The sequence below is a fragment of the Schistosoma mansoni genome, chromosome 1, assembly GCF_000237925.1.
Source record: "Schistosoma mansoni strain Puerto Rico chromosome 1, complete genome".
NCBI classification, from domain to species: domain Eukaryota; kingdom Metazoa; phylum Platyhelminthes; class Trematoda; order Strigeidida; family Schistosomatidae; genus Schistosoma; species Schistosoma mansoni.
This window is the reverse complement of record NC_031495.1, coordinates 59,817,039-59,834,050: the sequence shown is the minus strand read 5'-3', so window position 1 is coordinate 59,834,050 and position 17,012 is coordinate 59,817,039. Positions and strand designations below refer to the sequence as shown.

The 17,012-nt window shown below is 33.5% G+C and overlaps 1 non-coding gene across 1 annotated transcript in view; it reads left to right on the top strand.

Annotated features, from left to right (window-relative positions):
• Nucleotides 1-16,916: 16,916 nt before the first annotated feature.
• The window catches only part of Smp_tRNA_02090_Gln_TTG.1.1, a 433-nt gene continuing 337 nt past the window's right edge, over nucleotides 16,917-17,012 (top strand). The window contains exon 1 of the tRNA in view: nucleotides 16,917-17,012. This exon is cut by the window's right edge and continues 337 nt beyond it. This is a non-coding gene — a tRNA.

Sequence of the window (17,012 nt, the reverse complement as noted above, 5' to 3'; positions counted from 1 at the left end):
AACTGGAAAAACAGTTAGGCAGACATGTAAGTTGTGCCCAGCCCGAGGCAGCGTGGAATGACATCCGAAAAGCTGTGGAAACAGCAGTGATGTCTGTTAGTATGGTAAACCATAAGGTTAGGGAGAAACACTGGATCTCAGCAGCATCTACCGCACTGATATATGCTCGAAAACTCAACCCATCTGGCTTTGAACATAACGAAGAGCGGTGTTACGTGGTTAGGAAAGATGGATTGTCGTCACAAAAAACATAAATTTCATGGAATCTATCACATATATAATTTGTAGGGTATTATATTTTACTGGATATATTATACATGTGACTTTTAATGAATTTTGTTGCTAGCGACCAACCTCTTACAAATTTTCGAACCTTAACAAGGATAACTCATCCGCTTATTGAGGAACTGATTTTTCTGCATATAATTTCTCTAACGATAGGTCTTGAAAACAAACAATTAAATAATTGCCATGACCAGTAGTTCTTGAATGATCAAACATTTAACGTAAATATAGTGTGATGAATTGAATTAAGTTTCAATCCGTTGTCCATAAATAATATTTCATTGTACAATCAGACACCTAAAACTGAGTAGGTTTTTGAAAATCTTATAGAAGGTGATAATCATAGCTATTTATCACAAACATTTTTCTAAAATGGACTACTAGATTCAAGTATAACAGTAGTTATCCTTTGTCATATTAATACTCGAAGAAAGAAAGAAATAATCACATAGAATGGTATCAAGGTACATAGAGAAAACAGAGATCTAAGAAATCCTTAACTGACATGTCGGTTGAAAAATCCAATGAACGAGAAAGAGGCAAAACTAATTCACAAACAGTAGTCAAGCATTGCGGGAAGATGGGTGTGTTGATAGTGAAATATCAAAGATGAATGATGTAGGGATCGTTTAAACTAACTTCGAATTTGGTAAAATAAATATTAATTTTGGTTGATAAACGATCGGAGAATGAGCGTGAACCAACTATTTACTCCATAGAAAATAAATTACTAATATGTTTCATTGGATATCGTTTCATCAGCCAAAACATATTTTGACTCTAAATATTATCATCCTAACTTCATTCTTTTGATCGAAGAGCAGAAAATTTTAATAAGTGGTGGAATTTGATAGATAATGAACTAAGCAAAAGAAAGGAGTTCTATATTATAGTGCATTTGTTCTGTTAAAACAAATGAGTTAGTAATGAAAAATGATAATCCTAACATTTTTAACCTGAATGTTTTTTCAGCACAACTTTTAGACCTAAAAGCTAGAGATATTTCTTATAATAATGTAAGTGGAGGACAAAAACACTGTGGTAATTTGTTTATTGACTTAATACAGCGTAAAGAATTTATTAACACAATAATAATAGTAAAAATTAAATTAATAGATGCTATTATTTCTACTACTATTTCTTCTGGTGGTTGAATGGATAGTGAAGACCTCCCAGTCTGACGGGAAGTACGGAAGAAAAAAGAAAGCTCCGATGCAGCTACATGATTTTGACTTCGCAAGCGACCTACTTCTTTTGTCATATACACATGAACAAATATAGGTGAAGACAGTTAGTGTGGCAGCAGCCTCTGCATCGGTAGGCTTCAACATATGTAAGGGAAAAATCAAGATCCTCAAATACAACACAAAGAACACCAAGCCAATCACACTTGATGGAGAAACTCTAGAAGATGTGGAAACTTTCACGTACCTGCCTGGACAGCATCATCGATGAACGAGGAGGATCAGATGCAGACATAAAGGCAAGGATTGGAGAATGAGGGACAGAATTCCTACAATTGAAGAACATATGGAACTCAAAACAACCGTCTCCCAACCAATGTCAAAATGAGAATCTTCAATACGAACGTCAAGACAGTTCTACTCTATGGAGATTAAACGTGGTGAACCACTAAAACCATCATCAAAATAGTGCAAGTATTTAAAAACAATTGTCTGCACTAGATACTTGATGTCCTTTGACCGCATACCATCAGTAACAGTCAACTGAATAGGTAACTAGGAAAAGACGATGGAGGTCGATAGGACACACATTGAGTAAATCATCAAAATGAATCACGAGGCAAGCGCTATCTCGGGACACTGAGGAGAAACGGAATGGAGGAAGGCCAGAGAATAAACTGCATCGAGAATGGGTAGCAGACACGAATAGGATGAACGACAAGTGGAAAGAACTTGAAAGGATTGTCTAGGACAGAGTTCAATGGATAATGCTGGTCTGCGGCTTATGCTCCTTGATGAGGGGTGTCAGGCGTAAGTAATTATTTGAATGCCTGAAAAGTGGCAGAGTTGAATATCTATAGGTTTTAAATGATCGAATTCAATTGTTTCTCCAATTATAAACATGGAAATTATTTCTATCTATTATATATTTCCATTACTGTTCAAATAGCGTACTTCGAATCAGTATTAATGCAAAATGATAACGATGCAAAATATTGGATTTATGACAGAGACCTCTGTGTTTGAAACTTGTTTTGGAAAATGCTGATAACTTTTTCCTGCTTTTATTATTTCAAATGAAAATCTCATTCAAGAACATTATGTAACTAAATAAACTGATAAATCAGAATGGGGATTTGTGGAGATTATAGTAAATTTAATAGCTGAATTCATGAGCCGATTTAAGCTAAACCACCATTTAAAATCTAAAAGCACTAGGCGCCCATTTCGTCCTAGTATAGGATTCAGCAGTGCACAAGATCATGGATTGATTGAAATTAGACATTAACACTGTTGGATCCCAGTTCAATGGTCTAAAGGTTAAGCTTTCACGTACGAGACCGAAGGTCATGAGTTCGAGTCTCATTGTTGTTGCAAAGTGTTAATGAGTCCTTTACTAGGATAGTATGGCCATCCAGTGCTCCCAGGTTTTCAATGGTGGTCTAGCTTAGATCTGATGATGAATTGAACTATTAAAATTGATAAATACAAATCATAAGAATTGCTACATTTTATTGTTTATGTAATGGTGCTAACACTTCATAATAAATGCTCATAGTTATATACTTACAGTTTGTTGCATATGATGGATAATCGTCGTTATATCTACCCTAAGATGTGTATTATGATTGGTACAATTGGTTAGATTCAGTTATTTGTAGGTGTTTAAATACTTGAGGATTTGTAAGCAATTGTTATTAAAGTTTTAATGAGTATCTGAGATACATATTTTATTTCCTTCTATTGTTGTTTCACTGTTACAATACTTTTATTTATGTAACACTTTAATGTTATTTATAAATGACTTTTGTTGTGCACATAAATGTTGAACTTATAAGTTAGTAGAAGATTTCATTGATCCCTACATATACCATGCACATTTTCACTACCTTGAATAACCTTCTTTCTTAGCCTATTAGGTTTATAAGGGATGAATTCATATCCATTCTGTTATTTTTACTTATTTTTTCCACTTCAAGTTTTCAAAGATGGCAACCAAGAGTATCAGTTTTGTAATAAACCAGATACTTTTCTGATATGAATGGGTAAATAAGCCTAATAAATCTCTAAAACAAAATGCTAATCACTGAACTCATTTTGTATTGCTTATTTGATTATTGACATTGATGTCTAGGACTGCAATTGGTCAGTCTCTTATTGAAATATGTGCATTCTGTGCAGATTGCCTTAAGTCACAAGCATTATAAGCAAAGGTTGATGATGCCTAGCAATGGAATCCAGGACGCGCGTTTCGTCCTATTCGGGATTAGTCAGCTGAATGTACCTGCATCTCAGAGTTGATGTTCACTCCGGGTCTGAAACCCAGTGCCATTCGCTTCAAACGCCATCGCGTTGTCCACTCAGCTACTGAGTCCTGATAGTCACTTGCTTGTGCAATCCATCTTTGCTTACAATGCTCGTGAAATAAGGATATATTGAGGCAATACGCACAGTATGCACATATCCCAATAAGAGACTGACCAGTTGCAGTCCTAAACATCAATGGGAAGATTCAAACAAACAATACTAAATGAATTTAAACTTCATCCTATTGCACGAACAAGTGGCTATCAGGACTCAGTAGCTGAGTGGATAACGCGATGGCGTTTGAAGAGAAAAGTGCTGGGTTTGAGTCCCAGAGTGAAAATCAACTCTGAGATGCAGGTACATCCAGCTGACGAGTCCCAAATAGGACGAAACGCGCGTCCTGTATTCCACTGCTAGCCACTATCCATGTTCTCTACGCTTTAGTTTTTCTAAGATGTTTAAGCGTTTATTACACTGTTTTTTTTAAAAATGAAACTGATTTTGCTATATTTATGAGTTAATCTATACAATTTGTTTAATTTATTATTACTTTGGTCACGCGAATTTCAGTAGTCTATATAACACATAATAAAATTTTTAAAATTCATTCTTCATTCATGAAAATATATCGTAATCATTTATCTTTTATGTAACAGGATGTGAACCGATTGTATTACAATAGAGTAGATGTAATTTTTGGTTTATCCTAACACAACGTGAGTAAAACAATTAGAATTGTTTTCTATATTTTTACACATGATTAAGGAAACTAAGCAATAAGGATCAAATAGAATAATGTTTTATGATCATATAATAAAAGTATAAATGAATGTATGATTGATTTTACTTCAGTGATCGTAACAATAAAGGCTTTATGAAGTAAACCATACTTCTATGTTTTAACTGTGAACTATAAATGACTGTTGTACCTAGACGTACCTACTAATGAGTTTCTTTTTTCTCCAGGTTTTGATGAACAATGTTTACTGTGTGAGTCAGATGTAAACGGCTTGTAGGGCCAGTGAAATGTCACTGAGCCCTAGCCAAATCATCCGGCAGTTAGGTCACTGAATATCGAAAAGATCATCGATCCCTGTCAAGATCAAGGACAACAAACGTGCGTCAGTTGATCGTATGCCATGGACTGGCCTATGCGGTGGTGATCTCACTATTTGCTCTGTACTCATTCTTACTAATATATTTCTATAATAACGTCCTCTGTGTTATACGGTCTTCAAAGCAGGTATAGTACTTTGATACGTCGAAGAGGTAATCCATGTTAGGTGTTAATCTCGAGGTGTGACTTCGAAGTTAGCTGGTTCGTTACACCATTCCCGTCTAACTCGAGTAGGTCCCCAATCATTTGACAGTGATCATCATCGTTGATGATCTACAGGGTAAAAGGATTGCTGATTATTTTTAGTTTTTTAAACTCAACTATCAAATACTCTATTTTGATGTTTGTTTAGGATTTTAATAGACAAATTTACATTTAAGTAAATCCTTGATAACATAACTGTGAATCTACTGTAACAGTATATATATAAACGTTTAGATAATTTTAGAGGGATATAAATTTGACAATCAATGACGTAATGAGCAAAGCTATGTATTTTTTCCATAATTAGTCATTATTCGAAGTGAAATGTATATTTAATCAACTTAATAGCTCCTCTACATTCTGAATCCATTGATAACATGACTTAATCAGCAAATATCGGCAGACTGGTGATTTAGCTCGTGTGTGAAATATTTATATTAAATGTTTTAACATTTGACTTTAATATTATCGTAATAATTTCAATTTCTCTTGTAAAACAAGGAATATCATTATATTGCATAATTGCAAGACGTTAGAAATCTATAAATAAGTCATTCAATAATCAAACAACTCAACACTAGATAAATTCTTGCAACATATTTTTTACTTTTATCTAACTACTGAGTAGAAATAAAAAATGTCTGATGTGGTACGTTCCTTAGTAGTGACACACTTTATTGTACTTTCTTATTTACTAACGCTCATGGTGAGATGTAATTAGATACAATATATGTGATTATACTATTTGATGTGTACCACGTCACTCCATCCATTTAATTCCTTTGAGATCCTAACGTTTTCTAAAATATTCTTGCCTTACATGCTTTCTATGTTCTAGAGTGATTTATAGAGCAAATATAATTTGGTTTTATTTTATAGAATTAGATGACAGTGAAATCCTTGAGCTCAAAATAACGCAAACTTCTGAAGGCAACCACAAACAAACTGGTCACTTGGCATAATATAAACCTAAGTTTTTTTTTGACATTTCAGTATGTATTGACCTAACCTGATTATTACATTTACAGATAGTATATATGCTAATATGAAATTCATTTACTGACCGAATGACATAAACTTCAGGACACCAAAACCTCTGATATTTATGTAGTCACTGAGCCCGAATTCAATGGTTTGAACTTTAGAATCTTTGTTATCTTCACGTTGAAAATCAAGTGTAAATTTAACCAATTTTTGCTTATGAATGGTAACTATCAGTTATGTGACATAACAGGTTTTCACATTTTTTCGTGCATTCATGCTGGTTTTTTGTTTCAATACAATACCTTTGAATGTTTCAGTTGATATTATTTCAACAGTTTCTGTCATCTAATTACGGTGTTTATCGAATACTGCTCTATTTTAAAAGACTTCTTGATAACAAGGGTTACATTTCCTTATTCATAAAGTAGAAAACAGTTCTTACTTACTGATTTACTTACGCCTGTTACTCCCAATGGAGAATAGGCCGCCAACCAGCATTCTCCAACCCACTCTGTCATGGGTCTTTCTTTCTAGTTCTATCCAATTTTTGTTCATTCTTCTCATGTCTATCTCCATTTCTCGGTATAATGTGTTCTTTGGTTTTCAGGATTCCATGTGAGGGCTTGCCTTGTGACGCAGTTCGAGAAAACAGTTCTACCAACAAATAAATTATTTTCTTACGTTTTCATCTTGAATTTCAACAATTTTCTTCGGGGGACTAGTCTAGTGATGGAAAACAAACAATTAAAGAAAGGATTTTGTCAAATAATTAATTCAAAACTTTTTGGCGATACCATGAACGGTTGTTCATAATTCAATTTCCATTGATAACTCTTCATAAACCAAGAAGATAAAAAGAATTTCCAACAGTAATAATAGTCTGAATTCATTCTAAATTTTATTTATGATAGGTGATCTGATATGTCAATTTTAAGACAGCTTGTTGAAATTTATGTACACTATCTTTGGCTAATATTCTTAATACAACAAAGGAGACAAACACTTTCAGCCATAATCAATTACTGAAACTTTTGGATTTTACATTGAATTCAATCTTGATTTCACATTACATTTAAATTAAATTGATTAAATATTGTTGTCGCTCTTCAAGAAGACTTTTGTATTGTTAAAATGTGCTTATGAAAACTAGTTCATATTCATGATTGAACATAATAAGATGTTATAATTGGATTATTCAATACCTGTACAGTTCATGTATTAGTTTAACCCTCAAATACTCTATTCTGAATACTTACACTTGTTACTTTACTTACTACGAACCACATATCTGTTCATAATCACATGTATAAAGATATTAGCTTATATCCACAGCGTTTTGTTAGGATCAAGAAATATGTTTGTTTTTATGCTGTATGTTTTAACTTGGATATTTTCTCCCTAAACATGTGCAGGAATGTTTATTTCATTCATTACTTAAGTTATGTTTATCATCATTAAGTGTTTTATTTCCTTGTTCAAGTAAATATTTCTACTAAAATACATTTAGTAAGTAATAAATTATTACACGTATACATAATATTAGTGAGAGATGAATTAAGCAATTAAAGCTTCCTTTATAACGAATAACATATGATGATGGATAAACATATGAAGAATAAAATGATGTTAAAGAGTATAAAGTTATATAGATATGAATATTTTCAATGTGATTATGACACTTAAATGTTATCAGTATTAGGATTTGTGGAGATTGTAGTATTTTTACAGTTGAAATTACAAATCAATCTAAGCTAGACCATCATTGAAAACCTGGAAGCAGTGGATGACCGTTTCGTCCTATCATAGGACTACTCAACAATGTGGATCTATGATCTTGCATACCGAACTCGAACACAGGACCTTTGGTCTCGCACGCAAACGCTTAAGATCTAGATCACTGAGACGGCATTCAACAGTGTTAGTATCTAACTTCAATTGGTCCATGATCTTTTACAACCCCTCATCTATTGCCTGGGATAGATAACTGTCTCACACTCGACATGAATTGAGCTTCACTGGTCACAGCTTCTGACTAGAATTCCAAGAGTTACATCTAGGATGAAACAGCCGTTCAGTGTTTTCGGGTTTTTAGTAGTGGTCTAGCTTAGATCGATTCGTGATTTCAACTGTAGAAATTAAATATTAAGAAATAAGTAAATACAGTGAACAACTAGTGTAAATAGAAGACAATCTTTATCAGACTTTTATAATCAGATATAATCAGTAATACGTAATATAAGTAATAGATAACTGAGTGTATGTCGCTTTATAAATAGAATTCAACTTCATAAACATATAATTGTTGATGTAAACGTTTTCGTTTTGCCCAAACGATGCAATTAACTACCTAAGCATAAGTTTTACAGGATATAATATTCTGGAAGTTGTACAGGATTTAGGCAACCAATGTTTACCTTTCCTTTTAAGGTTAAAAATGAAAGCTGCAAAACTGCTTACAGTCATGCAACTATGGGACTACATATACATAGTCTTTACATTTTCAAGTGATTTCAAAGTAGATTTCGAGGAGATAACTATTTTATTTAGTACCTACACGTTTGAAATGCGTAAACCATTCATCAAGATGAACAAAATACTATTGGAGTATTCAATAGAAGATAAAAGAGCTATTAAATCTATCCAATAATAGAATTTAAAGCAACAGCATAAATGTTTATGTTCATGTAGTATATCAAAAGCATTCTAAAGAATGTAATCATGATTGCATTTTGCACTGATCATCTAAAAATTGACAATTTAGCTCAATATTTAAATTATTTCTGTTTTTATTAGTTATTGTTATATCGCTATAAGAATTATAAATGGTAACGTTTGAGAACTATTTGTAGACCAATACTATGCATTTATGTTTTGTCGTATAATTGTTAAATAACTGAACTATTTATATTCATGTCCCCCTTATTATGAGTTTTATTTTGACTTATGAACTATTATTATATGGTTTACCGTTCTTGAGTTCTACCCAGTCTATTAATTACTGTTCCCCCTATTCACAGTCACTTTCGGCTGAATCTTGTTATTTTCTATCTTATGGTACGATGTGGTCAGTTTGATCGGTATATAAACTCAGTATGTTTGAAATATAATGATTTATATTGCAGAGACTGTTATTGGTGTTCTGGACTTAACTATCTGAGCTAGGCAAAAAGCAGGACCGACAAGTATTCTAGACTGCTTGTACGGTTTTCGTGTATCATTGATCCGACCAATAAATCGCTGCTCTCTAATTGGCGGTCTTATCACGTCATACGTTAACAAAGCATCCACTCAGATCACAGGATGTAACAATTATATTGTTTCTTCAGTATTGACATCACAATTTTTCACTTAAAGAAATTGGCGTAAATAAAAAGTTGAAATAAATTATAACGATGGATAATTTATTCAAGTTTGCTGATGAATTAAATTAAATTAAATGAAACTTTGAATTCTGGATTATTTAGGTTTTATAAATGGCTGTTATATTCAAAATTAAAGGTTAATAGGTCATTCAAAATTTATTAATCGAATTTGTTATCTAGTAAAAAAAAGTAGAAAAACGGTAAGTTGATCACTAGTATGGATCATTTTATGAACGCTTGTAATATTTAATCAAATATTCTGGTGATCTGAATAGTTCTTACTATTTCTATTTTACTGTTAGCATCATTGGATACATTTTACTAACAATCAACAAGTGACAACGAGATTATGTACAACAATAACTGTTGTAGTTACAGAGAAGAAAATGCTTAGAAGAAAAGAATACTTCATGAATTCATTCAGTATTGTTTGTTTGAGTCTGCCCATCAATTTGTTAGGACTGCAACTGGTCAGTCTCTAATTGGCATATGTGCATACTATGCGTATTGCCTCAATATAGCCTTAATTCACAAGCATGGTAAGCAGAGATGAATAGTGGCTAGCAGTGTGTTTTGATGGGAAGATTCAAACAAACAATACTGAATGAATTTAAACTTCACCCCATCGCACAACCAAGTGGCTATCAGGACTCAGTGGCCGAGTGGATAACTCGATGGCGTTTTAAGCGAGGGTACTGGGTTCGAGTCCCAGAGTGAACATCAATTCTGAGATGTAGGTACATCCAGCTGACGAGTCCCAAATAGGACGAAACGCGCGTCCTGTATTCCACTGCTAGCCACTATCTATCTCTGCTTACAATACTTCATGAAGTTATTTATAACGTGTTTTAGATAGGACTAGATAGTTCTTATACTGTCAAGATATTAGATCCGGAAAATAATTTAAATTCTACGCTTTTTATATTGATGGTATGTTTACGTCATGAAAATATGTATATATTTTGATAGATGTCATACATCATTTCCTTTAAGTATGGAAATAAATTCTTAAAGAAATTCATCTTTCGGCTGACCAGATGACAAGATTGGTGTATTTAAATTTATCACTTATTAACTGCAGCTTATTACCCTTTGTGCTGAAGCATAGACCACCAACTAAGACTCTCTAACCGACTCTGGTCTGGGCTATCTTTTCCAGTCGTTTCTAGTTACTATTTGTCCTTTTCATGTTTGCTTCCGATTCCCGACGCAGTTTGATGTTTTGTTTTTCTCTTTTCCAAGTTGGCGCTTGCCTCGTGATGCAGTCTGATGATGATGGCCCCATTTGATATCTGTCCAAGACGGAGACTTATAGAATTATAGTGAGCACATGAGTAAAAGATAGACTATTATTGCTTTCTAATGTCTCACAGATATTTCAGATCGCATGACATCATAGAACCAAGTAGAATAGCGGTGTCTACAATGTCTAATATAGAAAATGTATTCCATGATCTGAAAGATCAGTAATTAAATATATTAAACATCATGTGACAAGTAATGATCTTGAAATGTAGTCACATGTTTTGCTTACATTTCATCTGCAATATTACAAATGATATGAAATAATATAAAAAACTATTCAGCTTGACGTTTCATGTATTATGGTAGCTTAGAATTAGTATGGAAGCTGGAGACAATTATTGAAATGTTTATCTCCCAGTCAAAGATTGTAAAGTAAAACGAAGAGTTTATAAATTTGAAATAGTATGGTGAAAAAAGATCTGAATAACCTCATCGGAACCTATTATTATTTATTCGTATTATAGAACGGCTGTAGAAAATACGAATTCTCCTACAACCGGTTGCATGGAACTTGACTAAAAACAAAATATAATAACAACACAGAAAAGACCATATGGAGTGTAATACTCATAGATCAATAACAAGGATTCCATGAAATGTTTACTATTGAAGTGATATATCTACATGGAGAACTGTAGCTTTGCAGCATTAAGTAATATAAGCAGTCTAGGATTTATATTTATCAGTATTACGTGCAGAAAAAACAATGTATAATGATGGTATAGATTAGTACTATGTATGTGTAATAAAATACGTTAGTACTTTTCATCAGTTCACAACACCAGTGATCTACGTTGTACTTTGAACGAGGATTTTTGAACCAAACATTCGATCACATCTCAATTAGGCGGTCACTTAAATATATAGACCTAAAAAATTATTTCATATTCAGAAGTTTATGAGATTTTGAGTGACGAATATTACGTTCATCATTCAATTCTTTCACCATTGCAAAATAAATAGACAAGATACGAAAGTATTTTATTTGCTTCGAACAAAAACGTTCTCACCTTAAAGTGATGATCAATCTTTCTCTTGTTGTTATAATTAAACTCTACCGACTGGAATATTTCCTTTAAAAAACTCCTGAGACATTAAAAATGGACTGTTTGTAATTGAATATTTATGTCTTGTCAAGTTTCTTGATGAGAACATCAACTTCAAAGATTTCGTTCATTGATTACTTCATTTTCATGATACCGAAAAAAAACTGTCTACTCTATATGTCCCTTTGATTGATCAACTTTTTTCTTGTTTTTTAGAGTAAAAAAAGATAAGTCAATTCGACTTATTCTCATAGTAATCAAATTATCAAAAAAAAAGAAAGAGACTTGTTTACTCTATGTTTCATTGAGTTATATTTGAGTTTTAGCAGAACATTTGTAAATATACGTGAGACTATGTAAATATTATGTTAAAAGAAAAAAAAGAAGAAATTAGTTTCTATTCTGTAAAGATAAGAAAGGGAAATTTTTATTCTGACTTTAAAACCCATGGTAGAGTAGGCATATAAAAGAAAGTTATATTCATGAATTGGGAGAGACTATAATTTAAGGACGAGCCAATCAGAAGCGTCTGAGGAATTTCAAGATCACAGCACTAATTTCAGTACATGATGCTCATGTGCAATCGGTTTACAGAGGATTTCAGAAAAAACGTGACAGTTAAGCAGCTACAATAAATGGGATTACTAAGAAGTTCCTTTATGTGTAATTGCGGTAATCAAATGACTTGTGAGACCTTGTGCAGACTACCTTGATGTTGTCCTTCGATGTAATATATGTTGAAGGAAGACGTTTGATAGAATAGGAACCTTTTTATCTCGATCCAGATCGAGACTAAGGCAAATTATAATAATTGCCCCGAACTGTATAATAAAAGCACCAGTAACATTGCCTGCAATAATCGCAGATATTACTGAAGCTTCGGCTGTGCAGTAGTATGAGTATTGTAGGGACATATCTATAATAAAAATGATAAACTTACACAACTGGAGTACATACAAACAATATTGAAGCTATGTGGTCGAGGCTGAGAGAGTTTTTGTGACCTTATCATGGCTCCAGAGACCGAGTATTATGAAGCCATATGGATGAGTTCCTCTACCTTATGCAATACGATTTTAGAACCTTTGAACCTCTTTCTAACCTTGACAAGATTTTGAACCATGTAAAATAAGTGTACCCACTCTAATTCTTTGGTATTGTAATATATATTTTTACTCTATACTGTCTGTTTACTGATTGGCTGATATTTCTCAAGGTCACTTAAGATTCTTTCAAAGGTCATCCATAAACTATAGTCTCCCGGATGAGGATATAATTTACATCACTGATTCAGGTATTTAATTCACATCAAGAATACTTCAATAACACTCATTAGTATTTTCGATAACAACAAACTTAGAACTTTCTTGTCTCCTATATTCACAATAAAACCCCTTCTGATTATAATCATATGCTCACTAGTGACTGGCTTCAAGAGATATTTCCTGGAGTTCTAGTGAGAAACAATGAACAGTGGAGTTCAACAGGGTATGTTGTGAGATAGTAACTCACTGAAGACAATGGTGGACGGTTGCTCAACTCCGTGGATTGTGTGAAGTTAGACATTAACACCGTTGGATGCCACCCGTCTCAGTGGTCTAGAGGTTAAAAGCTCGCGCGCGAGACTGATAGATCCTGGGTTCGAAAATCGCGAGTTGGATCGTGGATGTGCACTGCTGAGTAGTCCAACAATGGGATGAAACAGCTGTCCAGTGCTCCCAGGTTCTCCATAGTGGTCTAGCTTCAATCGACTCATGATTTCAACTATAAAATTACTAAAATTTGCACAAAACCCCTTCTGATAATCATAAGTGAAAATGATATGGTTTCTTGTTAAAGCTTTAAGAAAAAGAACCTCATTGATTAATAACCATGGGAGGAAGACACATCAAGTTAATATATAGTGTTACATTTTACAAAGTATTGTGATCTGTTGAGGATGTTGTTATTATTCTTAGTAATATACAGTTATCATGATACCCAATATTTTAAAACCAATGAATGATTGAAATCAATGTACAATTTCTGAGCATTCAAAAACAATACAAAATGAGAATGATTATTGAATTTTTCAATATTAATAAAAGTAAGAAAATGAAATGAATTCAGTTTTGCTAAAACAATGTCTTAAATTGGAATCATACAAATAGTCTAATTTTTCTTTTTTTTTTGTTTTGAAAAATGATGCAAAATATTCAATAATCATTGTTAATATTTTAGTCACTAAGTAATCTACCTACGCCCTCAAATGCCCTGGTACGGCCGAGAGTGGAGAGAGTCCGCTCTCCCTCTCGAAAGGCTCTCATATGGCCACGCGTATATAGCCTCTGTCAGGGAAGCCCTACTCACTGCCTACCGTGGCGGGGGTGTTGTTTAAGAAATTGAGAGAACGAAAAGCGAATGTCCGGCGCTTTAACGAAGTTGGTGGACACGGAGAGTCCACCTAGGGGAATTGGAAAACCCTCATCCCAAACCAATGGTGCACATGGGCTATAGGATCCTGAAGGAACAAATGGCGTACGAACCAATCGTTAGTCACCGGCTACCATGGGACTGCATCTCCTCACGATGCTCCACTGCCTTGTGGATCAGATCTTTAGGTCAAAGGCTCCGGCTGTGGGCACCAAAGAAAACCACCTGCTTCGGTTTGGGTACCCGGGCAATATCAGAGCCCTCACACAAATCAAATGAGATTTGTGCGGCGCATATGTATCTGGTGCCTCTTTGTACCAATATTTATGTGTTCAAATAAAATAAATAAATAAAGTCTACCTAAGAACCTTGGGAATTCTGTTAGATAATGATGATATGTATGATAATTTATTTGCAAGGTGTATGAATATCATTTAGAATAATGAAGTATTATACATAGAATTTGAATGAATGATAGAGATTGATCAGTAATATCGTTAGTAATATCATAGTGCATCAGTAAAATTTTAATCATGATATCATTTCATTAGAGATGATATATATATATATATATATTTGCTTGCATGATATGTCCTGTAAATCATTAAAACATAAAAGAATACTATAAGATTCATTTATAATTTAACTTGGTCACATAATAAAAAACAAAACAAAAGTAGGATATAATTGAATAGAAATTTAAGTCAACAAACAGTAGGAACTTTGGAATGAGAATGATTTGATTCAAAGTATAGATAGAATCATTGTAACAAAGTTTTATTTTTTCTGTAGCAAGATGTGAAGGAAAAATGTTAAAGAAACACATTAACTTAATGAAAAAGTAAACGCAAATGATTTGTCTTTTTTTAGAGTGTATACAATACAAGTTCCATATTTTAGTTATGGCCAGTAACTAGTCATTTAAACCTTTAATATAATATTGGGTTACTTACTGACTTACTTACGCCTGTTACTCCCAATGGAGAATAGGCCGCTGACCAGCATTCTCCAACCCACTCCGTCCTGGGCCTTCCACTCTAGTTCTATCCAATTTTTGTTCATTCTTCTCATGTCTATCTCCATTTCTCAGCGTAATATGTTCTTTGGTCTTCCTCTTTTCTTTTGGCCTTCAGGATTCCGTGTGAGGGTTTGCTTTGTGACGCAGTTGGGTGATTTCCTCAATGTGTGTCCATGTGAGGGCTAAAAACACGCTAACCAGAAAAAAATTATAATATTGGGTACTTATGAACATTCATTAGAAATAAATATTTAAAACCTATACAGAACACATGTTCAACAATAAGGCTTAAAAATGTCTATTCAAAGATTTTGCTTCATAAATTAAATACTAGCCTAAAAATTATTATGATGGAAATTTGTCACATATATATGTGAGGAAAACATACAGGATGACACTTACTTCAGCTCAGGAAACAAACAACAATGAAAAAGGCAATCAAATATATATAGACTTTCAAGCAATCATTGAAGTTCGATGTGATGCGAAAGTGGTGCTACTTATGTCGATAGGCGTCGGACATCTCGGGTGGTGGGTGGACATCGAATTTAGACAGCCTGTGAGGTTGACATCGCTACTGAGGTCGGCGAGCCGGCGGAGTCAACATTTTGAGTGGGGGTGTGGCCCAGACTGCGGCAAAGAAGAAAGTGGAACGGTCAGCAGAACAGCCACAAGAGCGACCATTTAAAGGGAGGACGAGCGTGGTGTATGCTACTTATGTCCACTGACATAAGTAGTATATAGCACCAGTCAGAAGTGTAATGCCTAGCAGCAAAAGGTTGAGAAGATCGAATTGATGAGAACAGGAGTGTAAACAGAGAGTAATTGTACCAACAACAGAAAGATGTGCAAATGAAGTATTTAATATATGGTTTTCATATTTTACTAAATTAATCTGTAAATTTATAATGTAACAATAAATCGGTTCTCCCCACCCCACCTCGCGTTGACTACATTAGCATTATGAAAACTTAGGTAATGATAATGTATTATTAATAGCTAGGATTTAAAAGTGTTCTAGTTTAAAAGGACAATACTAGATAGAAAACGACTTTTTCATTACGATTTGAACAAAAATTAAGTGAATAATTTTGTAACTAATATTTCCTCATTTTAGTCTGATCAGACGGTGATTATTCAATCTGAGGATATTTTGTTGAATTAATTGCTTAGTTGAAACTATTCATTTTTCTATGTTGAATAGATAAACTTTACTAACTAATAAATTGGGATCGGAAAAACAAATATGAGAAAGAAATCATTTCTATTAACATAGCAATCAACGTTATCAATCTTCGATTTCCAGCTAATCTTATGAATTTCTTGCTTAAGTTCTATTTTACCAAATAAATTCAGTTCAACAACATTCACTCAAATAATTTTGATCAGACAAAAATCTGATCTCTTTTAATGATAAATCAAAAATTAAATATTAAATGGATCTAAATTTAAAACACTACGGAAAGAATACGTCAAACTGTAATAATCTTCATAATTCACTTAGTATTGTTTGTTTGAATCTTCCCATCGATGTGTTAGGACTACAACTGGTCAGTCTCTAATTGGCATATGTGCATACTGTGCGTATTGCCTCGATATAGCCTTGATTCACAAGCATGATAAGCAAGGATGGATAGTGGCTATCAGTGGAATCCAGGACGCGCGTTTCGTCCTATTTCGGACTCGTCAGCTGGATGTACCTGCATCTCAGAGTTGTAGCTTCTACATATGGTTGATCAGCAGTGACAAAAGAGAATGATCGTTTACAGGAGCGACAGATACCGCAAC